This window comes from Streptopelia decaocto, assembly GCF_964273445.1.
Source record: "Streptopelia decaocto genome assembly, chromosome: 22".
Taxonomy (NCBI): domain Eukaryota; kingdom Metazoa; phylum Chordata; class Aves; order Columbiformes; family Columbidae; genus Streptopelia; species Streptopelia decaocto.
Window position 1 is genome coordinate 3,820,580 of NC_138677.1, and position 7,645 is coordinate 3,828,224.

A 7,645-nucleotide genomic window follows, 5' to 3' on the forward strand; every position below is an offset into this window, starting at 1 on the left:
AACGCGCTGTCAGATCTGCGAAGGAGGCGACTTGCTCACATCCTGCCAGTTGCAGGTGAATTAATGATTTATTTGTCAGCTTCACTTTTTTGTTGTTTGTTTTTTATTGTAAATGATAAGCTGAAGCCATCTGGTTGTAACAACATCAGAGCGAGAGCATACTGTTCATCAACCTCCCACTGCCACCCTCCCCAGATCTGAAATGTAATTCAAGTTAACTCGCAATCTGTGGCCTGTGCTGGTGCTGCAGAGGTGTCCATGCCAGTGGAACAGTTGGAGGTTTGAATTCCACAAGGAGATGGCATGTTTATCAAAACAACCTTCCGGAGAGACGTTTCCAGCGGCTCTGACCCGCAGCGCAGCTCCCACGGCTCCGGATTCGAGTCCAGGTTGGACCCCGCACTCGTGCTTTTGATTCCCTGTGTTCCCCGAGGGCGTCACCCGGAGCCTCACCCTGTGCCAGCCCTTCATCTGCTGCCTCTCCCCATCAGCTCTGTGCCACGGCCTCCGCTCGCTGACCTGCGAGGCCGGAGCCTTCGCGGTGAAGAGGAGGAGGAGGACGGGCAGGGCCACCTGACAGTGTCCGGTCCCCGTTTCTGCACCCGCAGCCGCCTGCTGAGGATCCAGCGCCAAAGCGTTTCTGCTGGCCGGAAGATTTCCTCCTGCTGCCCCTGGGGCTTTGTTAGTACAGACTCACATTCTACTGAGGTATTTTTCTTATTGTGTGAGTTTTTCCAGATGAAAGGGAACAGCTTGTCTGCTCATGAGCAGAACAAACAGCGGAGTGGGGAGAGCTGCTGTGCTTTGAAACTCTGCCTGCCTTTGTTCTGCTGCTCAAACTGCTGCTAAGGACACAATACCGGCTCGCTCCTTTTGCTTTATATTTTCCTTTCTTTTTTTTTTTTTTTCTCCTCCGCTTCCTTGAAGGAGCCAAAGATTTTTTTGAAAACAACAATTTCAGAAGGTTTCTCAACTTCCGTGCAATTTATTTTGCAATAAGCTTTGCTAAAATAATTATCTCAGTCAGGCTGGGCCGTGCAGTTTGTCCTTCTCCCGTGACTGCCGTTTAACTTGTGTTGCAGAATCACTTAACTCATTTATTCCTAATGACTTTTTTTGGTTAATCTGATACGAAGATGTTTAATTATAGCGGGTGTCTTCTTTTCCTGACCTGCTGCCCACTTGGCTCTTTGGCTGCGATTCCAGGCACGTGCTGCAGCAGATTTTGTGTTGCCGGTTCCAGTTTCTTGCCCGCGTTACGTTCCAAGTGAACTTTGAACTGGTGGGTGCGCGGGGGCGAGCGCCGGCCTGACCCCCCCAGGAACACAGCGGGCAAGACGGGGGAGAGCTGGGAAACAGGGAAAAACCCCATTAAATAGTTGGGGAAATAACTGCAGTGACCTGGGAGGCTTCTGGAAAATAGATACAGTAAATAAAGCAGGAGTGGCTCCACACACAGCGGCCTTCGAACCGGGCTGCGGTTTGTTGGGTAAAGCACAGGCAAGAAGAATCAGCTGAGTTTTGGGTTAAGCTTGGGGTTGGATTTTGCATCTTGCTCCAACTTCATGTATCAGCCTTTCAGACTGAATTATTAAAATCACTTGAGGAAGTCTGTTAATTGATGGGGTAAATTGGGACGAGGTGGAGAGAGGATTGCAGTTATTCCACCAAAAGGTGAAAAATCAGAGGCAGTGGAGATGAAACGGAGGGTTACTCTTTGAATAATCGAAAAGCGTCAATGGCAAAAAAATAAAGTGAATGGAGGTGGTGGGTGCTGAACTGGAGGGACCTGGAGCGCTTGCCCAGCCCTATGGAGAGACCCGGCTTTGTGGTCCCAGCGCAGCAGCGAACGTTCGGTGCTCAGATCCTCCTGCTCACACCCCCATGGCCGGGACCACCAGGATCTGGTGGCTTTTTGGTGTTGCGTCGAGAGTTTCCCGCAGCCGCTCCGCTCGGTGCTGCATTGCAGCTTGTCTGCGTTCCCTTTCTTTCCCACGAACTCCTTTTCGCTCCTCTAGGCAGGTGGCGCTGGCAAAATTATTGCTTATTATTGAGTTTTTGCCAGACAACAGAACACTCGACAGAAATAGCCGAGCGGGATGTTGGTTTCAGGCCGCAGCTCCGTGGCCACGGCAGAGCAGGGGGGTGCAGGTTTGGGGACGTTGGCATCGTGACCTGGGAGACCTGCCGGTGCTCGGGGTGCTCTGGGATGGATCAACAGGGATGTTCTTCCAAAGCTCAGCTCTGGCTCTAGACACAAACATCCCCGTGTGATAAAACAGGCCTGGAATGAGCAGTTTGCACAAAGCAGTAGCGGTTTCTTCCATCAGCACCTGTTAAGCACCAGTTTGTCTCACATAAGCTATAGGGACAGACACCTTGGGATGGATCCCAGCTGTGATCTCTGTGTGCAAAGCTTCTCTTAGGCATAGTTTTGAAAGAGACCAGAAGAAATAACCTGGCACATCCTTGTGTCCCAACACAAGCTTATTCTTACATTGGGTTCAGGCCTTTTTACTGGCATTAGCTGGTTGTAACGTGTAAAGCAAAACTCTGTGGATCTTCTTCATAGTTCTTGCTTGTAGGGGTGATGGGAGGACGCGACGTCCTGTTTTCCAACAGATGTACTTGTGTGTGTTGCTGTTGTTTGTGTTCAATACATGAGGAGAGATCAGGCAAAATTTCAAAACCTGTAGATAAAATTCAGCTGTTTTTAGGGGTGAGGAGCAGGAGTGGTAGAAAGAACCCACTGAGCAGCGTTTGCTGCTCGTCATTGATAAGTGTGCGCTGGGATTGACAGCCACTCAGAAAACCTTCCACTTGTGTCCATTTTTTTGAAGTCCTACTATAATAGGTAATTAAAGTATACTAATTGAATTAAGATCCCATCTGTCTGAGTTCAGCAAGCCAACGAGTCCCTTAATTAAGATGCCGTGTTTGCTGTAGCAGAGGCTGCAAACACAGGACTGGGCACCGGCGGCACAGCCAGACACCCGCCCTCCTGCCAGCCAGAGCATCCCTGGACCAGGGATGTCCCTGTGCCACCTGCCAGGTGAGCAGCACCTGCTGGGGCAACGAGACATGCAACAACAGCCACACTTCTTGGAGAGCTGAGACAAACGCTGATGTGAGCTGGGTGCGAACATTTTAAAGCCTTTGGAGGCGAACGGCAGCAATAGGAACTGGAAGACTCTGGGTATCTCGGTGCTTGGTCACCGTCCCAGTGGGACGATATCGGATATTGGAGGCAAGAAGAGAGAGCACAGGAGGTAAAACCCGTGTCCTCAGCTCAGGCGGTTGATGAAGCACCGGAGAATCCTCAGGCTGGTTTGTGGACACGGGAGCTCCGGGGCCGCTCGGCCATGGGTGGCTTCGCTTCTTCATGTCACTGTCGTCCCACAGCGTGTGGAGTCCGGCGGGGAATCTCCATTTAGGTGCCAGATCTTCACTGGTTCTGTTGTTGCTATTGTAATTTTCTGAACAAGACATAAAATTTCAGAGCCCCGGTGCCTGAAACAAGGGATTTCCTGCTGGCTACAGCCTGTGTGATCGGCAGCAGCGGGAGCAGAAGAAGCCGGGATTCAAGTCTTCTGGCCTGGTGTGAAGACGCAGCCGCATCTCGGCGCTGTGGGGCTTTGCACAGACCGCAGAAGGTAATTCGTTTTCCCCTTATGGGAAAATTTCCCGAGGAGGAGGCTGGATGAAAGCGGGCGCTTCTTGATGCCGCTTGAAAGCGGAGAGACATCTGCCACAGATCAGAGCAGCCCGGCGGGCGGGAAGCGCAGCAGCCCTCCCTCCTCCCGGCCCGGTCCCGGCGGTGCCGCGGCCGCCGCGGTGCCGTGAGCTCGGCAGAGCAGCGTGGAGCAGCAGCACCAGCACACGGAGCTCCGGTCCCAGCTCCCACCTCCCTCCTTCCCCCGAAACACCACGGAGCTCCAGCAGCCAGGAGGATTCTGCAGCTCGAGAGCACACGAGTGAAAACTGAATTATTTAACATATTTTTTAGTGCAAGCAGGTGTGGGGTTTGAAGCGGTTTGAGTTGGGAAGTCTCTGCGGAGGAGCCGGGCTCTAGTGGGATTTGAAAGAACCAGACACGGTTTCCATTCCCGTCCTCCTCTCGCTGCCTCTTGACAGCCTGTTCTTGTTTTTCGGCCTGAATCCTCGTGCCTGTGTTTTCTACCCCTGTAACTTCCCCTCTCCCCGTATTGGGTTGAAGCACCTATGGACGCTGCAATAACGACCCATTGGGCCCTGACAGCGCTGGGCGATGTCACCCTGGTCTGGAGACACCAATGTCACCCTGGTGCTGAGGATGCCACGTCTTGGAGCCACCGTGGCCGGTCCAGCTGCAAACGGAGCCGCTGGGTTTGCCCGCTGGCTGGGCGGGGGCTCTGCCGGGGCTGGGGGAGGTTGCTTGGTGTCTGCATGGGGTTTGGTGCATTTATTCAGGGGTTTTAGTTTATTTTGGAGAGCGGGGTGTGGTTTGCAGCTTGTCCTTCATCCTGAAGGAAGGGACGGACACACAGACGTGACCCATGTCTGAGCGGGTTCGGACCAATGTTCCCCTAAAATCTCTTTCTCCACCATTAGCTTTGTTCAGGTGTTCAGGACCGTGTGTGTGAACATCAGTCGCTGTTCTCATCTCACCCTTGGGGGTGGTTGATCCCCCTGGGCATGGGGACAAGTGACTCCAGCGCTGCCCCTGCACACGGGAGCCGGAGCTGCCGCCGTGGCCGCCCTCAGAGCTTCTTGCGCCACCCGAGTGAGTCTGAACTATCCGCACAGCACTTAAATGGGAATATTTCTATTTAAAAAAAACCAAAGCAACACCCTATTCTTGTATGCGCTTCTCGTCTCTCTGTTTGAACAAGACACGAGGGGAAACGCTCCCCACGATCCGGGTGGGAACAGATCAGCAGCAAAGCGTACGTGAGTGACACCCGGGGGCTGCTGAGCCGCAGCCCCCGGCACCCACCGGAGGGGCCGGTGGGGGTGACAGGTGTGACAGATGGGTGCTCGGGCGGGAGCCGCTCGGGCGGAACTAAACCCATCCTTCCCAGGCCTGGCTCTGCAGAACAGCGTGTTCGGGCTGAGCTCCGGGGAGCAGATGCCGGTTCCGCGGCGCTTGGCAGCGCAGCTCAACCTCCGAGGCTCTGGGTGGGCGAGGGGTCGAGGGGGATGCTGAGGGGCTTCTCCGCCCCCGCTCGCGCAGGAGAAACCTGCACGGTGGGGCGAGCGGTTGTTGTCGTGATGCGACGTTGCACGTCGCAGCTCTGCCGCTAATTGGAGGGAAAACAATCAGGGACCTGCTGCTCTTGGAGGTGGTTGAAAGCGCAGGAAGACGGGAGGTGCTGGTGCCTGTGAAGCGGCAGCTGGTGCCGAGCGCCGGCGGGGGAGCGCGAGGGGAGGAGGCAGCGCCTGTGTTTGGGTTCTGGGTCTAATTGGCAAAACTGTAATAATTCTTAGATCAAATACACGATGCATTCAGCCCACTCGCATTTTTAGTCGGCTGCGTGTAATAACAAGTCATAACACTGGGGATTTCATGAATAATCATCGCTGCTGATTTCCAGAGCGCTTGAGGATCTGCAGCCTCACGCCGTCCCCAGAGGGCACGTGAATATTATCTTTATAAAGACAGATAAGGCCGACTAGACAAAGGCCTGGAATAACTTGGTTAAGTTTATCAGAAAAAGCCAATAGCGTGGTCAGGATTTATGCCCTGGAATTAAGAGGCGTCTGTCGTTAGCGCGGTTTAACGACACGGGGACAAAACACAGGAGCCACCAAAATGGAAACACCTTGAGCTGCCCGTGCCCTGCGGTGAAACGCTGCCCCAGCCTGGAAAGCGGGCACAGGAACCCCGAGAGGGGCCCTGAAACCATCTCCATGGAGAAATCAGGAAATCCAACACAAACTGAGGTTTATATGCTTGTTGTGCCATCTAAAAATCCCATTTTCTTGGGGTTTTTTTGTGATTAAGCCAATAGTTGGTTCTTCTGGAAGCTGAAGTTCCCGAGTAACCAAGCGGCTCCGAGAGCCACCGCACTGGGAATTCCTCCAAATCCTGCCAAATTCTGGTGGAAACCTCTAAGGTTGGAAACTCTGCCACATGAAGAAGCTCTCACGTCAAGTAGGGCTCTTGTGACAATAACCTTTTGTTGCTCATCAACCAGAGCTTTTCATGAGCAAACTTCCTTCTCGATCAAGATCTTTGTGCCTGGCTGGAACCTGCTGAAGATGATCGTGTTTGGAAAACCCCTCCTGACCCCAGGCTGGTGCCTCGAAGCCGTTGCAGCGGAGAGAAGGATCCGGTTGTGCCAAATTTGCAGTAAATCCCATTTTCCTGGCAGGTTTGTCCTTCCCGAAGCCCCAGGAATGCACCAGGAGGTGGCAGCTGGACATGAGACTCCATTGAATCCAAGGCTGGTTCCTGGTGTGGTAAACAGGGAACGGTGCAAAGACAAAGTCTGATCGATTGCAAGATTAGAGAGGGAGAAGAGGACCCAGTTACCTCCAGAGAGATGGATTGAGGTTTGTTTGAGGTTGATTAGTCCTAATTATTTTTTACGGTGTAAGGCAAAATTAATGGAGGAGCACTTGGGCTGTGCGGAGTTGAGGAAATGATCTTAATGCGAGAATGGCCCAAATATTAAACAGCATTTTAAGGAACGACGGAATTGTTGAGGTTGGAAAAGACCTTTAAGGTCCACCCATGAACCCAACCCTGCCAAGGCCACCACTGAACCAGGGTTGTCACCTCAGTCCATGAGGCTGGAGGAGCTGGAAGCGACAGGATCCACCTGGGATGAAGAGCAGAGCTGGGACTGGGGGGATGCTGGGCTGGACTGGTCCCCACCATCCCTAATGGGTGCAATTAATGGCTGGGGGCTGCTGATTGACTTTGGGAGGGCAGAGCAGGCTGTGCTGGGAAGCGGCTCCTGAATGTGCGGAAGCCCAGGTTAGCTGGGAGGCTCATGAAATTTAAATCAGGAGGATTTTGTGGGGAAGAGGAAAAAGTATTAACAAAGTGAAGCGAGCTAATTACTGGAGATGGAGAGCGCTGCTGCCGGCTGCAGATGACAGCGGTAAGTAGTTCCCATCAGGGCTTTTCCTGCCTCGGAGACAAAGCGATCGGCCACCGCGTTACCGGGATGATCAGGGCTGGTTTATAGCTGGACGGGCTCTAATTGCGAACCCGCCTGCGAGCGCTGAACCCGCCGTCACCCAGGGCTTGAAGCCTGCTCTCCGCACTCATTACACGCCGCTTCCTTTGTGATGGAGTTGGCGGCTCGTGGAACTTCATTTGGATAAACTTCAGCTTCCCCCATCCCCAAATCTATTTTATGTCCATCTGCTAATGGGGAAAGAAACAAAACCTGGTTTCTGCTGGTGTGACGTGGGGGTTTCACGCAGGAGTGGGACCGAGGGCTCTGCCCGGTGAGTGGGGGATGCGCAGGACCAGCAGCAAGGGGACTCAGTGGCCGGGGGGTTTTCTCCTGTGTTGTTTCCCCTCCAGCTCAGCAAAACCCGCATTTTCTGTGGCAAGTTGTGACTCTGCGAGCAGGAATCCTCTTCTCCCAGCCCGAATAATGGCCCGTCCTGGTCTCCTAGTAACTGCGGCTCCGCAGCACTTTTGACAATG